A 17,934-nucleotide genomic window follows, 5' to 3' on the forward strand; every position below is an offset into this window, starting at 1 on the left:
CTCCTCTCCTAACACAAGGTTGAACGGTGCCTTTGGACGGCCGCCGCTGCCTGTGCCCAGAGTGGGACGTTGTTTTGGGGTTTGTGTGCCTGCTCCTCGCCTGTCGAAACACGCCCACCCAACCGCACAGAAGCACTTGTTCTCAGAAAGGAATCCGTCTAAAAAAAAAAAAAGAAAAAGGTGGGGGGAGCTTCAGAGTTCTTAGGAACTAAACGCAGCAATTCAACGGAAGATTTATTACGGTGAATGCCTGTAAGTATCCTTTGACCTGCTTTTAAGAATCGTGCTTGTCTGACCTGTGGTGGCGCAGTGGATAAAGCGTCGACCTGGAAATGCTGAGGTCGCCAGTTTGAAACCCTGGGCCTGCCTGGTCAAGGCACATATGGGAGTTGATGCTTTCTGCTCCTCCCCCTTCTCTCTCTCTCTCTCTTTCTCCCCTCTCTATAATGAATAAATAAAATATTTTTTAAAAAAAAGAAAAAAAGAATCGTGCTCGCCTTTGACCAGCTCCACCGGAGCCCCTTTCTTTAGAGGGTTTTCTTTAAGGGGAGGTAGGTAATAGAATTAACATCCGAGCTCACCTTCTGCAGAGACGTTGCTTGTGAGAGGCCATGTGGATCTGATTTATCGTGACATGGATGTTACGGTCGGGCCCCAGAGGACCAGTCTGGCATTGTCGGTCGGGGGAGAATTGGACCTAGAACCTTAGATTTGGAAAGCATTTTATAAGCTCATTCATGACAGCCTCCTGCAACCATATCCAGTGACCCGGGCACTGGACAGACAGGGGAGTTGTCCCAGAAGAGCCCGAGCTCTACGTCGATCAGGCGTCCCTGATTCAACTTCCCCGCACAGTGGGACACTTCTGCTTGTCAGCAGGGCTGGCAGCCTCTTCGAGACTACTCTTGAGGCGGCTATGAGGATGCTACTTGTCAGTGCTGACTCTAACTGCCACCAAAGGAAAGACACGACCGACACACAAGTTAGCTGCAAGAATCGCACAGGCAGTTTATTACTCACAAATCCTTTTGGCGTGCCTGGGTGCAGCTTAAGGGGGCCCCGTTGGCGTGCTCCTCTTAGCTGGCTTTGATTAGAGCAACGTGGAGACAGCCCACCTTCACGTTGGAGTCTGGGTGACTACCGCAGCAGGGGCCCCTCAGCTTTGTACCCTTTTTGGCCAACACCTTCTAACAGCTGTCAATCTACAAGATTATCACCTCAAACCACCTTTTTGGGAGTTTCTAGCAGGGAGCCCTTTTTGTGTTAAGTTACTAAAATGTTACATCAAGCCACTTTTAAGATGTTCCTAGGGAAGCCTCTGTCTATGTCAACCCACAGAGTTATGACATCAAGCCACGTCTTCTCTATGTATAACTTCACACACACACACTAACTGGGCCCTGTGTGAAAGGCCGGAGTCTGTTTATCATATCTGTACACACTATATTAATTCCTATCCAGATAACATAACTTTATTTAATTTCCTTAATTGCTTTTAATATTATATCTCAATTACTTTTATATATCTTCCATATTTTTCTATATTTCTATATATTGAATTACTATAACCTTATATTACTGCAACAAGATTATTTGGCGACTCTCCGAGGTCTTTTTAAGGGGATGGACAGACACCACTCCGAGCAAAAAAGAAAAAAGAACTCTGCACAGGTGAAGGTCAGGGGCGTTCAGTGGCTGTTCCACATCAGTCTCGTGCTTTGAGAACCTCGAGACAGCAATACTTTCCGTGATGATTATTTATTGATGCGTATTCTTTTATTTAGTTTTTACTTTTTCTCCTCCATTCTTTCTTTTCTTGCGACAAGACTAAAACACACAAGTTTGAAAGCTACCAAGGTTTGAAGAACGTTAATGAGAATGGTTGGGTAAACAAGTGTGTTTAGGTTTGCTCATTTGTAGTTTGCACTGGCGTGGGGCAGTGCCGTGTGTGTGTGTGTGTGTGTGTGTGTGTGTGGGCGCGCGCGCGCAGTCGTCTGTGGAAGGCTCCGGGTGTTTTCCCTCAGGGCAAGAAGATTGCAAATTGCGACCTGCCCTTGGCCGGTTGGCGGAGGAGGGGGATTTCCGCCTGGCCTGTTTGGCTGGAGAAGGCTGAGGCTGGTGAGGGCCTGCGAGTCTGCAGGGCAAGTCCGGGTTGTGGAACTGGAGACGGAGTGGGGACTTGAGAGCCCTGGAAGCGGTCTCTTCTGCCTGTTTGCTCGTCCGCCGTTGGGAGACTCTAGCAAACAGGATGGCCCACCATTTTCTGGCTCCACTGTTTCTCTACCGTCTGCCCGAATCCAGTGAGAACCGCAGGCCGCTGGCCACGGCCACTGGCCTTACAAGAGTGACCTTCTGCCATTTCCCCCCTTCATTGTCATACATCCTTACAGACCGTTTTCCACACCTTATTCACACTTTAGGTGCCGTAGGCCACACTGGGCCTGTTTCACCACAGTCTATCACAGGCTTCCGGAGAACACTTACCAAGACGTTAGTCCTGTGTGTACCGACATGAACTATGTCCGTGGTATGTAATTTTATCCTAAGATTCACATAATTTTACTTTAAAATTCTTACCATTCTAAAGTAACTTACACCGTAAATATCGAAAGGACCAGTGTTTGATGTCGTGCAACACACAGTTTGGTTTTACAAACTTCTTTAAATTTCGTTTACATCAGAAATCTTTTGGAAAAAGAGAAATGAATATTCTGGACACGCACAATCCGTTCATCCGATTAAAAGCAAAATTTGGTCTCATGACAGCCAAGGAAATCAGAAAACGATGACAAGTTGTACGTTCCTCATTAAAGCCAACGTGGTCTTTTAAAAGAAACATTTTCCTGACAGTGAAAAAAAAAAATCTACGTGGAATCCATTAAACTGATCCTCATACGCACTCCGGGATACAAGACAATCGATCATACAGTGTCTTCGTGATTTTGCAAAAGTGGCATAATAGACTACCTTCAGTCATACAACTCCTCCTTCACAACCACAACAGGAAAACATCAAAAAACCCAACACTTAGTGAAGCTGCCTCAGGCAACAACAGCACAGGCACCGCGGGAGAGGATGTGGCACCGGGACGGTTGTGAAAGGGACAGGTGGCACGTCCCGGTCTGCTTAGGACATAGGTGAGTACGAGAGGCTTCTCAGCAACAGAATCATGGTCCCAGAGTGCCGTGTTTCGGGGCGCAGTGGGGGGGTGGCGAGAGGCAAAGGAGGTGCCGAGACTGAGTTTCTGTTTGCCGGCAGGCAATGGGCCTGGCACAGGCTCACTGTGGGAACGTCCCAAGCCCGTGGTGTACAAGGTGGTGCCTCTTTATGGGCCAACAAAGAAATAAGGAGCTCCAAACCAACAACAGAGGAATCGCACCATCGTTTCAGGCACGGGGGAGAGGAGAGAGATCAAGTCCCAGCTCGGTGGAGGTCTACCTCTCTAGGTCTGTTCTCCAGAGACGGGTTAGCCCGCTCACTGACCCCCCGGGGTGTGAAGAGAGCTGCTGGCTCCCTCTAGCGCCATGTTCCAGGTCCAGGGCTGGGGACAGGGGCAGCTTCATCTAGAGCAGGGGTCCCCAAACTATGGCCCGCTGGCTGCATGTGGTCCCCTGAGGCCATTTATCCGGCCCCCACCGCACTTCAGAAGGAGCACCTCTTTCATTGGTGGTCAGTGAGAGGAGCACAGGATGCGAATGCTGCAAAGCACGGCGTCGCTCAGGTACAGTATTACTTCCGGTGACGCGGGACGCACGCATCACGGCTCCAGAAGCGTGTCATATCACTTGTTACAGGTAGCAGTGACAAATATGGAACCAGACATTGACTATCTCATTAGCCAAAAGCAGGCCCATAGTTCCCATTGAAATACTGGTCAGTTTGTTGATTTAAATTTACTTGTTCTTTATTTTAAATATTGTATTTGTTCCCATTTTGTTTTTTTACTTTAAAATAAGATATGTGCAGTGTGCATAGGGATTTGTTCATAGTTTTTTTTATAGTCTGGCCCTCCAATGGTCTGAGGGACAGTGAACTGGCCTCCTGTGTAAAAAGTTTGGGGACCCCTGTAGAGCCCGTAGCCTGACAGGGGGAAGCAGGTGTCAGATGCCAGTGAAGACGTCGCTCATGCACATGAAAATGTGAACTGTGCAGAAAGACAAATGGTGGCTGGGATCCACTCCCGGAGGTCACAGCAAGGGGAGTGGGACATTCCAGAGCCCACTGGTTCCAGGCACTGCAGTCAGAGCAGTGTCAGGACTGGGAGTGACAACCTCGCTGCACCCACTGCCCCCACCCCGCCCCAGAGCTGACTGGTGCCGTGATTTTTTTTATAGTTTTTTTAATTGAATTGTTTGTGGCACAGGTTTCAATCAGGCATCATCTGCCCACGGCCTCGTGTGTCCATCGCCCCCTCTGCCCACCTCCATCTACCTATCTACAGTGTGTCTGTAAAGTCATGGTGCACTTTTGACCGGTCACAGGAAAGCAACAAAAGATGACAGAAATGTGAAATCTGCACCAAATAAAAGGAAAACTCTCCCAGTTTCATGCCTATTCAGTGCAGTTCGATGTGGGCTCATGCACAGATTTTTTAGGGCTCCTTAGGTAGCTATCCCATATAGCCTCTACAGACTCATCACTGACTGATGGCCTACCAGAACGGGGTTTCTCCACCAAACTGCCGGTTTCCTTCAACTGCTTATCCCACCGAGTAATGTTATTCCTATGTGGTGGCGCTTCGTTATAAACATGCCTATATTCACGTTCCACTTTGGTCACGGATTCGAATTTAGCGAGCCACAGAACACACTGAACTTTCCTCTGTACCGTCTACATCTCGACTGGCATGGCCGTAGGCTGCTCCACTGTATACACGGTGTTACATCATCATCTGCGCATGCGCACATGCTGCCACATCATCCTACAGAAACTGGGAGGGTTTTCCTTTTATTTGGTGCAGATTGCACATTTCTATCGTCTTTTGTTGCTTTCCTGTGACTGGTCAAAAGTGCACCATGATTTTATGGACACACTGTCATATAATATATGTTTTGTTTCATTTTTTACTCAATCACTTTACCTTCTGTTGCCCAGTCTCACGCCACGTCTATCTATGGCTCCCATAGCCCTGCAGGTGTCAGGTTACCTTGGGAATGGCGTGCTCCTGGCTCTGCAATCGCCTCAGCAGGCTGGCGACCCTGGCACTTGGCAGCCGGAGGAAGAAGCAGGCAGGGAGAGATTCAGGGTATTTCCTCGGTTAAGAGTCCTCTTTCACTGCCTGTGTCCACTCCGTGACCAGTTCCAGCACCATGGGAACTAGGAAGAGAAGCTTGAAAAGGGCCTCCTGGCCTGACCTGACCTGTGGTGGCACAGTGGATAAAGTGTCGACCTGGAATGCTGAGGTCGCTGGTCCGGAAACCCGGGCTTGCCTGGTCAAGGCACATATAGGAAGCAACTACTACGAGTTGATGCTTCCTGCTTCTCCTCCTTCTCTCTCTCTCTCTCTCTCTCTCTCTCCTCCCTCTCTAAAATCAATAAATAAAATATTTTAAAAATTATATTTTAAAAAATCCACCTGATACCCAGACAGGCACCAAAGTGCCTTTTTTTTTTTTAATCGCTTGCCTTTAACAGGCGGAGAACGGGCGGAGTGCAAGGTCATTTTCCTCCGCCGCACCTGTGGAACGGTTGCCGCATGGACCGTTCTGTCATTAGCACTTCCTGCCCTGGCTCTGGGGACAGAACGGTGCTTCAGATGGGGTCTGTCATCATCCCGGCTTCACTAGGGAGCCCAAGGTTACTTGTTAAATGACACGCGGTGTTGGCCTGGAGTGTTAACTGTCAGCGCGGACCTGATTTGGCTAGGAGCGCTGTTTCTAACAAAGAGGTCAGGAGCCAGACACTGATTCTTTTCCGGTTCTTTTCATATAGACAGCAGGAGCCCCAACACCCAGGGGACATCAAATTGTGAATACCATCGCTCGGCCTGGCTCATCTCTGGAGGGGCCTCTGGGTCCCTGGGAGTTGCTGCTGCTGAAAACGTCGGTGAGGACCTGGTGAGGCTCACGTCGTAACTAAAGTGGTCGGTGAGAAGAAGGGACAGACTTCACAGCGGTGGGTAAGTCGACGGGCCATGGCGCAGTGGTATCAAGTGCCAAACTGCTTTCTCTGCCTCCAGGAGAAGGCTGTGGAGTCACACATTCCGATGCAGAGAAACAGCAGCACAGAACGCAGCTGGGAGGAAGTGACCTGCCGACAGGGTGAACACGGGCTGGCACCTCGGTGCCGCTGGGGAACACTGAGGACACGGGAGTCACCCACGGGCGGGCTCCGGAAGTCCCGCTCGCTCCGCTGGGGGAGATTTGGGGCGGTGGCCCCCATTTCAGGGTCTGACGGTCAAGTTTGGCTTCATGGACAAGTTCGAAGGGCCTCAGCCTCCTCCGGCCACGTGCCAAGTGGGTGGTGGGTTCCCGGGGTCTGGAAGGTCAGGTGGGAGGTGGGATGTCCACGTGCTGGGGGCACAGGTGGGGCGGGCAGCAGGTGCTCTGCAGACCCCGCGGCTCGTCTGGCTCCTGTAGAACCAAGGCCCAAGAATACGGGGGCCCCGGGATGGCGCTGGGGTTCAGAGGCAGTGTGTCCGACCCCTGGAAAGAGGCGGTGGCGGGCAGAGTACACTGGGTTTGTGGGGGCTGCATGGGTGAAGATGTAGATAGATCTCCGTCGAGTTTGCCCCCCTCACTATTTGCAGGGGTTGGCGTTCCATCATGGCCTGGGGAGGTGTCCCCAGAAGAAACACCCCCCCCCCGTGTCTGATTCATTGTGACCCATCTGCAACCTCCCTCCCATGGTGTTAGTGACATAGGTTTGGTGGTGTCTGTTTCAAATACCAAGGATGGTGCTGAGCTGGTGGATGGGTGTCATTGCATCCTAACGTGACTCAAAAGTGAAGGCCAGCCTGACCTGTGGTGGCGCAGGCGATAAAGCGTCAACCTGGAACGCTGAGGTCGCTGGCTCGAAACCCTGGGCTTTCCTGGTCAAGGCACATATGGGAGTTGATGCTTCCTGCTCTATCTCTTCCTCTCTCTCTCTCTAATAAAAATGAATAAAGAAAATCTAAAAAAAGAAAGTGGAGGTCAGTGTCCATGGGGCAGCTTGGCCTCTCTTAAGGTTCCTGACTCTTGTGTGTGAGTGTGTGTGTGAGTGTGTGTGAGTGTGTGTGTGTGAGTGTGAGTGTGTGAGTGTGTGTGTGTGTGTGAGTGTGTTGAGTGTGAGTGTGTGTGAGTGTGTGTGTGAGTGTGTGTGAGTGTGAGTGTGTGTGAGTGTGTGTGAGTGTGTGAGTGTGTGAGTGTGTGTGAGTGTGTGTGTGAGTGTGTGAGTGTGTGTGAGTGTGTGTGAGTGTGTGAGTGTGTGTGAGTGTGTGAGTGTGTGAGTGTGAGTGTGTGTGTGAGTGTGTGAGTGTGTGTGTGAGTGTGTGTGTGAGTGTGTGTGTGAGTGTGTGAGTGTGTGTGTGAGTGTGTGAGTGTGTGTGTGAGTGTGTGTGAGTGTGTGTGAGTGTGTGTGAGTGTGTGAGTGTGTGTGTGAGTGTGTGTGAGTGTGTGAGTGTGTGAGTGTGTGTGTGTGAGTATGTGTGTGAGTGTGTGAGTGTGTGAGTGAGTGTGTGTGTGAGTGTGAGTGTGTGTGTGTGAGTGTGTGTGTAAGTGTATGAGTGTGTGTGTGAGTGTGTGTGAGTGTGTGTGTGAGTGTGTGTGAGTGTGTGAGTGTGTGTGAGTGTGTGTGTGAGTGTGAGTGTGTGAGTGTGTGTAAGTGTGTGAGTGTGTGTGTGCGAGTGTGTGTGTGTGCGAGTGTGTGTGAGTGTGTGTGTGAGTGTGTGTGTGTGAGTGTGTGTGTGAGTGTATGTGTGAGTGTGAGTGTGTGTGAGTGTGTGTGTGTGTGACAGAGACAGAGAGAGACAGACAGGGACAGACAGGAAGGGAGAAAGATGAGAAGCATTAATTCTCTGTTGCGACACCTTAGTTGTTCATTGATAGCTTTCTCATATGTGCCTTGACCAGGGGGCTACAGCAGAGTGAGTGACCCCATGCTCAAGCCAGCGACCGTGGGTTCAAGCTGGTGAGCCTTGCTCAAACCAGATGAGGTGCGCTCAAGCCGGCGACCTCAGGATTTTGAAGCTGGGTCCTCCGCATCCCAGTCCGACGCTCTATCCACTGCTCCACCGCCTGGTCAGGCAAAGCTCCCGAGTCTTGTTCTGGGAACCGTATCCTGGGTGCGGGGCATTAGGACATGTTTCCTGGATCCGTGGCCAAAGGCAGCGGGTGTGTTGATAAGCTACCCCACCGCTGCCCCGCCCCCCAGCCCCAGGGAAGCTGACAAACTAGCCATGGGCTGTGTCTGCCTGTGGTCGGTGGTCCCTGGGCCAGATTCTTTGCTACAGCTCTGCCCCTGCGTCTCCCTCACCCTTGACATTCAATGAAGCAGGGGAGAGATTTTAGGGCAGCTACCTGACATTCAATTCTTTGCAGGTAAGCAAGCACGCTGGGGTTCTTTAATGGTTTTTGAAATTAAAAAAAAAGAAAAGAAAAATGCCAGCATTATCTTGGACCCACCTCCTTGTCAACGTTGCCTGGAAACCTCCCTCCTCCGGCGAACAAGTCCGTTTCCAGGCCGGGAAAGTTTTCTCAAATACCTTCTTATAAGCGCAGCCTACTCATTTCCAGGTGTTCTTGGTCGGGAGGGGACTACTCCTGGGCTGGGTGTCCTTTATTACTCCTCCGCCTCTGCTATCTCGCTGTGTTCATCTTTCATATCTCTGTTCATTTCCTCTGTGATCTTAGAAGATTGTTCAAGTTCATCTTTAGCTTTACTGATTTGATTTTTTTTTTTCAATAATGAACTTGACTTTTTTTCTCCCTCCCGGTGTGAATTTAATATCTGCCTCCAGTCCTTATGTCCTGAAACTTGTTTCTAGGACGACTCTCTTCTGATATCCTGTTGCCATGGAGCTTTAAACCAGAGCCGTGTCTCAGTAAGTCACATGGAGGACGCTGCGCAGGTGTTTTTGAAAAGTTGCCTCTGCTTGGTGGAGGAGCCCTGCCCTCCGAGGTCAGGGAGCTGGGTTCGGGGGTCAGGACCCCGGATGATTTCCAGACCGGGCAGGCAGGAGGCGAGCGGAGTTTTGGGGTTGGAGAGCACTGCCCATCCGACTTGTCAACAAGTCCCCATTTCCAGGTGAAATGTCTTGACTTTCGAGTGTTTAGCCGGATCAGTGAGAAGCCAAGTGCAACGTGCTTTCTGGCCAGTGTGTGCCTCTTCCCCCCGCCCCCCTCCCCACCCGGGGCTCCCGTTTTCAGCAGAAAGGAGAAAGACCTTCTTCCAAAGGGCAGAACTTTTCAGGAGGTTTCCACGGTCCCTGCCGACTCACCCTGGAGTGAGGAAGGCGCGCCCAGCCCCGTGGAGGGGGCAGGTGCTTGGAGAGATCTGATTAAAGAGAGGCTGCGTGTGAAACAGCAGGCGCAGCGGTGGTGAGAATGACTCAGGCCTTGTGCAGAGCACCTGACAGGTGCCAGACGGGCCAGCACGCGGCGGGTACGGCGTCCCTCGTCACGGGGCACACTCAGCGAGGTGCGGGGCGCAGTGAGCTCTCAGGGAGTCATCGTTTCTGTTGTTCCTGAGAGGTGATTAGCACAAGCTTGGTTCACACCAGGTGCCGTCAGGGCCCCTTCCTTGGTTTAAAATCCAGAACTGCTTATCTATCGAGTTGCCTGAACGGTTCCAGCTTTAGGTGTAGGGGCTCTTTCTGTTGGCTCCTGTGCCCTTGGACACGAGTGGATGGTTTTGGAGCACATCCTTGCTTTATTTATTTATTTATTTATTTATTTATATTTTTCTGAAGTTGGAAATGGAGAGACAGTCAGACAGACTCCTACATGCGTCGTCTGACCAGGATCCACCCGGCATGCCCACCAGGGGGCGACGCTCCACCCATCTGGGGTGTTGCTCTGTTGCGACCAGAGCCATTCTAGTGCCTGAGGAAGAGGCCATGGAGCCATCCTCAGTGCCTGGGCCAATTTTTGCTCCAATGGAGCCTTGGCTGTGGGAGGGGAAGAGAGAGACAGAGAGGAAGGAGGGGGAGGGGTGGAGAAGCAGTTGGGTGCTTCTCCTGTGTTGTGGACCGGTAATGGCAAAAAGCCATTATAGATTCGAGGCTTGGCAGGGGCTAAGTTCTCCCCCTTCCATCTCCATATTTGGCTTTGATGCTGAGTATTTGCACCCACTCCACTTCCTTCCTTGGGTTGCAGGAAGCAATATACATGCCCTTCCTCTGACTCTTTGTTTTCAGATGTTTGTAAAATTCACTAATGTATACTGTTTTTGCCTTGGGAGAGTTCCTGTCTTAGCCTTTGATGTGCAACTTTGTATCAGGGTCCTTGATTTGCATAGGTCCATATAATATAGTGAACTGGGGCTGTGAGGCACTCAGATACTGCCAGGCAGTTTGAAGAGTCCTCCCGGTCCCATCGGTTTTGTTCTGACAAAGTGTTTCCTTAATTCCGCACCGTTATTTGGAAGCTGCGCTGGTCCGCGGCACTCCTGTGTGCCCTGGCCAGGAATCGAACCCGGGACTCCTGCACACCAGGCCGACGCTCTACCATTGAGCCAACTGGCCAGGGCCCATCCTTGCTTTCTAACCCTACAAGATGCTCCAGGCTCACCTGGGTTCATTTCCTCCTATGGGCAGTGAGGGATGACACTGGACACCAGGACTTAGGGGCCACCTGCGTGGTTCTGCCACTTTTCTAACCCGCCCTGGGATCCACTGATGGACAATAACGACTTCCAATCATCCCTCTGTATTTGGTTCTAGGGCCTAACAGACTGGCACGTCTCTCTGCTTTAGCGGCCACGCTACACAGCACATGAGGCACGCGAGGGTTTCCTACGGGGACGCGGGAGTGACGCCATGTTCCTTCTGTGGCCGCAAACGTGGGATTGATTTGTGGGAGAAAGACGCGGTTCTTCTAAGAACTGCTTGGCAGCAACAGTTAACGGTCACAATGTTTTATTACTTCCTTCATCCTGAGAGCCCTGAAGAATTTCAGGCCCTGGCCGGTTGGCTCAGTGGTAGAGCATCAGCCTGGCGTGCAGGAGTCCCGGGTTCAATTCCTGGCCAGGGCACACAGGAGAGGCGCCTATCTCCTTCTCTACCCCTCCCCCTCTCCTTCCTCTCTGTCTCTCTCTTCCCCTCCCACAGCCAAGGCTCCATTGGAGCAAAGTTGGCCTGGGCGCTGAGGATGGCTCTGTGGCCTCTGCCTCAGGCACTAGAGTGGCTCTGGTTGCAGTAGAGCGACGCCCCAGATGGGCAGAGCATTGCCCCCTGGTGGGCATGCCGGGTGGATCCCGGTCAGGTGCATGCGGGAGTCTGACTGCCTCCTCGTTTCCAACTTCAGAAAAATAAAAAATAAAAAAAAAAATAAAAGAATGACATTTTGTGTAGGAGCAGCAACTGGGCTGGGCATGTGGGGAACTGAGGCAGGGTCTCCTAACCTAAGGGACATACAATTCGGCAGATGTGTCCAGGGGATGCTTCCTGTGAGGCCCACGAGGTGAGGACAGTGCCATCAGAAGATGTGGCTGGAAGAGGTGGGCATAGTGGCGGTCTGGGGGCGAGATGGAGGCACAGGGGTCGCAGAGAGAGGACTGGGGTCAGCAGGGCCGGGCAGGGATTTTGGTACAGGATGTGCACGCGCAAAGAGCAGGCATGGAGAAGCCCCCTTTTCATAAACGTCTAAAGATGCCACCACGGTGAGGGAGCTGCTTAAAAGTGCCGGTCTGGGCGAGCGGCGTCGCGGGAAGCCCCGGTCACCTCTAAGGGCGAGGGTGTGATGGATCGTGTGGTCCCCTTCCCCGTGGTTGGGGCCCCTCTGCCTGCCCAAGATCGGTGTGTTTGCTCAGACTCTGGAGAGAAGGAGACAAACTGGACGTCGCTCCCGGGAGGGAGCTGGGAGAAGTGACAACAAGGTGACGAGATGACGAAAGGTCAGGGGACAGCGGTGAGGTCAGGGGACAACGGTGAGGTTGGGACAACGGTGAGGCTGCTGAGAGCTCCCGCTGGGATGAGCCGATCTGAGCTGACCAGGCAGGTGAGGTGAGGAGGGGCCGGGAGCTCCCTCCACATGAGAGGTCCCGGGGTGCAGAGCCGTCCACTTGGGTACCAGGAGGACACCCCTGGAACAGGGTTGCCCGACGTGAAGGCTGAGTGACAGCCAATCTGAGAATGTCGTCTCTCCTCAAGATGAAGGGTTAGGGTGAGATTCGGGGGGAAACGTATCAGGCTGCAGCATGGAGGCGAGTGGGGGTTCCCTCATCTGCATACTGGGTGGGGGGACAGTTTTTAGGTCGTCTGCTGACTCAGTGACTGTCCTTTTGACTGTGGTGCGTTGGCAGTTTCTCCACAAAGATGCGAGTCACGGGCCGAGGTTCATCCCTGCGAAGCGGAGAGCTGGGTCCCGGGCCACACCAGCCCCTCCCGGGGCCCGGCGGTCTGTACGTTGTAGAATTCCTCGTGATTCTAATAAGCATCTGGATACAGGAATCGTCGCCTAAAAGGAGCCGTTCTCAAATGTGTGCGTCAGGACAAACCCGAGGGCTTCTTAACACACAGACCGCGGGTCACACTCTCTGACTTCCGGACTCATTAGGTCCGGGGCGGGGCCTGAGAACCTGCATTTCCAATCATTTCCCTGGTCACCACACCTGGAGGACTAATGCATTAAATGGAAACCATGTATTTCTAAATAAGAAAACGGAACTGTATTTTTTATCTTTCATTTTTCTCTCTCTCCTTTTGGGGGTTGGGGGACTCAATAGAGAAGAATAAGGACCATTTTGTTAAATGTGTGTTGAGTATTTTTGATAACCTCCAAAATTCCAACCAAGGAGATCTTGACCGGAAGGTAAATCTGGGAATGAGATTGTAACTTAGTAACTGAAATGTAATGATGCCTGTCCAGAGGAAGGCTGTGAAACAGACGGCTGGGTGTCCCAGAGGAAGCGTGGGAGGAAGAGGTGGACAGCACAGAGGCGGGCAGTGAGTCCACCCGGTGCAGAGGGAGGTCACCTTGGTGCCCACTGGTGATGGCCCAGCCACCCTCATTCAGTTATCCATTCATTGATTCGTTCAACAAGTACTGAGTAAACATCAACTCGTGCTAGACACTCTGCTGGGTGCTAGGTTTCAGCAAAGACTCTTTCCTGTATGACATCCCCAGACTATCAGGAAAGACAGATGATCAAACAAGTGATCACTATAACGTGATGCTATGACTGAGGGGTTTGCAGGAAGGTGTGGTATCCAAGCTGGTCAGGATCAGTATCGCTCCTTTAGAGAGGAGAATGAAGATGGATGAGGGGATGGACAGATGGAAGGATCAATGGAAGGATAGATGGGGGTGGGTGGATGGGTAGATGGACAGATGGAAGGATCAATGGAAGGATGGATGGGTGGGTGGATGGGTGGATGGATGGATGGATGGATGGACAGACAGATGGAAGCAAGGAAGAGAAGGAAGGAAGGAAGGAAGGAAGGAAGGAAGGAAGGAAGGAAGGAAGGAAGGAAGGAAGGAGGGAAGGAAGGAAGGGAGGGAGGAAACGAAAGAAGGAAGGAAGGAAGGGAGGGAGGGAGGGAGGGAGGATGGAAGGAAGGAAGGAAGGAAGGAAGGAAGGAAGGAAGGAAGGAAGGAAAGAAAGAAGAAAGGAGCAAGCTGGTGGGTAAATAGGCAGACTTATGGACAGATTGTTAGATAGAGTCCAGACTAATTAGAATCTTGATAACTATTTAAAAAATACCAGATTATGGTTTTGTGCCCAGGGGTGTCATTCAGGGTATTTGGTTGCATATACCAAAAATAATCTCCAAGTACATTGCACAGAAAAGGAATTTACTAGAAAGCAGTAAAGGATTTAAAGAATCAGAACAAGGCTGGAGAGAACCAGACTTGGAAAATGGGGGAGAATCAAGGCTGATCTGAAAGTCAGCGCAGAATGTCCTTCAACTCCGTGTCCATCGGACGCCACTGCCGCCGCCGGCCGCCACGGAGAAGGCTCCTCACTCCGCGTGCCCGCGCATCCCACGCTCCGTCCGTGTGTAGTAAAAAATCTCTTGACATAAACTTCATCATTTTAACCAATGTACAGTGCACGATTCAGTGCCGTTTCGTACACTGGTAATGTCGCACCACCATCACTGCAAGCAGCTCCAGAACATTCTTGCGCCCCCGAACCCCACTCCCGTCTCAATCACTCCCCACTCATCCTTCTCCCCCGGCCCTGGCAACCACCCATCTGCCTCCTGTCTCTACGCACTCGCCTCCTCCGGACATTTCTTATCAGCGGAATCACAGGATAGGACATGGTCTCTTGTGACGGTCTCCTCTCTCTCCTTCAGTGTTGGGTCCCCACGGCTCGCCACGCTGTGACGCATGCCAGCGCGTCATACTGCCAGGAATGGACAGACCACACCTCGTCTGTGCACTCGTCCACTGACGGGCACTGGGGCTCTTTCCACCCTTTGCCTGTTGTGTGCAAAGTCCCGGTGAACACTCGTGTGCAAGTTTCTGCGAGGACGCAGGCTTTAATTTTTCCTGGGTGTGTGCCTAGAAGTGGACACACTGAGCCATGTGGTAATTCTATGTTTAACTTGTTGGAGGAGAGTTCATTTTTAAATATATACTTCAGATTTAATTCTGAGTACACAAGACAGATTGGTGCAGCCGGGGGCCTGTGGGCGACGCCTCTCTCCAGTCTCATGCCTTGTGGGCAAGCCCCCTGTGGGCACACCCCCTGTGGGCACTCCTCCTGTGAGCATGCCCCCTGTGGGCACATCTCCTGTGGGTATGCCCCACTGTGGGCACATCTCCTATGGGTATGCCCCCTGTGGGCACATTGCCTGTGGGCACGCCACCTGTGGGCACACTCCCAGTGGGCACTCCTCCTGTGAGCACGCCTCCTGTAGGCACACTCCCTGTGGGCACTCCTGTGAGCACACCCCCTGTAGGCACATCCTGTGGGCACGCCCCCTGTGAGCACGCCCCCTGTGAGCACACCCCCTGTGGGCACGCCCCCTGTGAGCACACCCCCTGTGGGCATGCCCCATATGGGCCCGCCCCCTGTGGGCACACTCCCTGTGGGTACGCCCCCTGTGGACACACTCCCTGTGGGTACGCCCCCTGTAGGCACACCCTGTGAGCACACCTCCTGTGAGTACATCTCGTGTGGGCACGCCCCCTGTGGGCACGCTCCCTGTGGGCACACCCCCTGTGGGCACACCCCATATGGGCACGCCCCCTGTGGGCACACCCCCTGTGGGCACATCCCCTGTGGGCACACCTCCTGTGGGTACATCTCATGTGGGTATACCTCCTGTGGGCACGCTCCCTGTGGGCACGCTCCCTGTGTGTGGGCACGCCCCCTGTGGGCACGCTCCCTGTGGGCACGCCCCCTGTGGGCACGCTCCCTGTGAGCACTCCTCCTGTGGGCACACACCCTGTGGGCACGCCCCCTGTGGGCACGCCCAAAACAGGAAGACACCCTCGCTTCATGGCAGAGTAGGGTTTCAGGAGGCCAATGTGTCCCCAACTGGGTAACATAGTCCACTTTGCGTTGGTATCTTTAACTTCTATTTTAACAACTGCCGCTTGACATTTTGAAGCAAATGAGATTTTAATGGGCATAAACCAACCAACCAACCAACCAACAGAAAACTATTTACCAACTAGAGTAAAAATCCCTTCTCAAAACGTGTCTGAAGCACCTACTGTCGGACAGAGATGTGAGACCCTGAGAACAGAAGACATCTGGACCCGGTCATCACGACCACGGCCGGCCGCTCTCCTAGAGGAAGTTCAGGGGACATGCAGGTAACGCAGATGAGATGCTCCCTGCAGGGCCCAGGCCCGAACGAGCCCTGTGCATGAGATGGCCTGCACCTCGACCGCCCATTGTGGGAGGCGGCCCCGAGTCTGCCCCGAGTCCTGTCCTTGGCGTGGTACGACCCTCAGCATCTGTCTTCCCTGTAAACGGGCAGCAAAACTCACGCAGGCCTCACCCCCCACTTTAATGATGGCCTCACTGGCTGTGGACAGAGCCCCCTGGGTCCACAGGGCGGCGGCTGCTCCTCCCGGCCAGGGGCGGGGGCGGCTCAGGCCCAGCTCCGCGGAGGGCCTCCCTGCTGTCAGAGCAGGCCACCATTTCTCATGGGATTCTCCTGAAGAGTGACATCTCTGCAGGCAGGGAGGCCCACACTGCATTCTGATGTTTAGGGAGGGTTTCTGCTGACGAGACCTCACTTTACCCATTGCCAGGTGACCGCTGGCCCTGAGGGACAGGTGCAAGGCTGGGCCACGCGCAGGCGCGGCTGCCTGGGTGGGACCCGCATGCCCTGAGATGGCTTCCAGCGCCGCTGAGCTCCGAGTCTGTGACCTGAGAGTCCGGAGTGGGGTCCTTTGGAAAGTTCCTAACGTTACCATTTCAGTGCCCACTCGGTGCGTTCTTTCAGCGAGCGGGCATCAGCTGACACGGGTTCTGTTGGACCTGCAGGTGCCATGGGAGACCTCACACACATGGGCACGCACCAATAATTACACATGGCGATACGCACTGAGCCAGAGGCCCTGGGTCCCCAGGGATGGCATAGGGGGAGCCAGGGAACCCATCACTCACACTGTGACATTTTAGCCGCGTGGGATCTAACAGGGAAAGGGAGGGGTGCGTGTCAGGGGAAACCAGACATCACTCTCACTGATGCAGGGCGTGTAGGAAGAGGGCTAGGTGAGGGAGCCCCAAGGAGTGAGTGGGCATCGGGGACAGGCAGGGGTTGGCCACCTGGGGCCTTGCGTGCCAGGGGTGGGGTGGATTTGACTCGTGTTGGAAGGGGTCTTCGTTCTAACAGAATACCACAGACTGGGTGACTTCAGTAAACAGAAATTTACTTCCCAGAGCTCCAGAGGTTTGAACCCTGAGACAAGGGTGCCAGCAGGCCCGGTCCTTGGCCAGGGCTCGTCCTGGTCTGCAGGTGGCCGTGCTCTTGTTGTATGTACTCTCACTGGGCAGAGAGCAGAGCGAGAGGGACCAGGCTCTTTCACATAAGGACACTGAGCTTGTCGCAAGGGCTCACCTGCCTCAGGACCTCATCTCAACCTGACCACCTCCCCAAAACAGCATCTTCCAAAGAGAACACCCAGTCACCATCGAATGTGGCTTAGACTTCAACACGCAAATTCTGGGGGGGACACAAATGTTCAGGCCCTACAGGAGGGGGAGCCATCACGGGGGTGACAGAAGGCGGGTGGCGTGGTCCCATTGACCTATCAAAACATATGTAACATCAGGATCACCCTTTTAAACCAATTTTCAACACGGCATGATGCCTCCACAATTCTGGAGAGCTCTGCTTGGTGGTTCTGCAGCACTGCCCTGACACCTGAGTGGGAATCGTGGGAGGAGAGGACAGCCCAAGTGGCAATCCCTGCTGGTCCGACACTTTTCAATAAAAGTATCCCTCTGAACGTGAGAGCTGACACATTTCCTGGATGGGTTCACGGATCTGAGGGGGAAGGGTGTCTTAGACCAGTGGTCCCCAACCCCCGGGCCGCGGACCAGCACCGGTCCATGGGCCATTGGGTACCGGTCCGCAGAGAAGGAATAAATAACTTACATTATTTCCATTTTATTTATAGTTAAGTCTGAACAATGTTTTATTTTTAAAAAATGACCAGATTCCCTGTTACATCCGTCTAAGACTCACTCTTGACGCTTGTCTCGGTCACATGATACATTTATCCGTCCCACCCTAAAGGTCGGTCCGTGAAAATATTTTCTGACATTAAACCGGTCCGTGGCCCCAAAAAGGTTGGGGACCCCTGTCTCGGACAACAACCGCAG

General features: G+C 52.9%; 1 long non-coding RNA gene across 1 annotated transcript; it reads left to right on the plus strand.

Moving 5' to 3' along the window:
* Positions 1 to 29: 29 nt before the first annotated feature.
* Positions 30 to 8,707, plus strand: LOC136337481 (uncharacterized). The gene is made up of 4 exons (XR_010731836.1): positions 30 to 242; positions 5,932 to 6,056; positions 6,179 to 6,260; positions 8,520 to 8,707. It is a non-coding gene; the product is annotated as an uncharacterized lncRNA (long non-coding RNA).
* The last annotated feature ends 9,227 nt before the right edge of the window (positions 8,708 to 17,934 follow it).

Source organism: Saccopteryx bilineata, chromosome 5 (genome assembly GCF_036850765.1).
Source record: "Saccopteryx bilineata isolate mSacBil1 chromosome 5, mSacBil1_pri_phased_curated, whole genome shotgun sequence".
Taxonomy (NCBI): Eukaryota; Metazoa; Chordata; class Mammalia; order Chiroptera; family Emballonuridae; genus Saccopteryx; species Saccopteryx bilineata.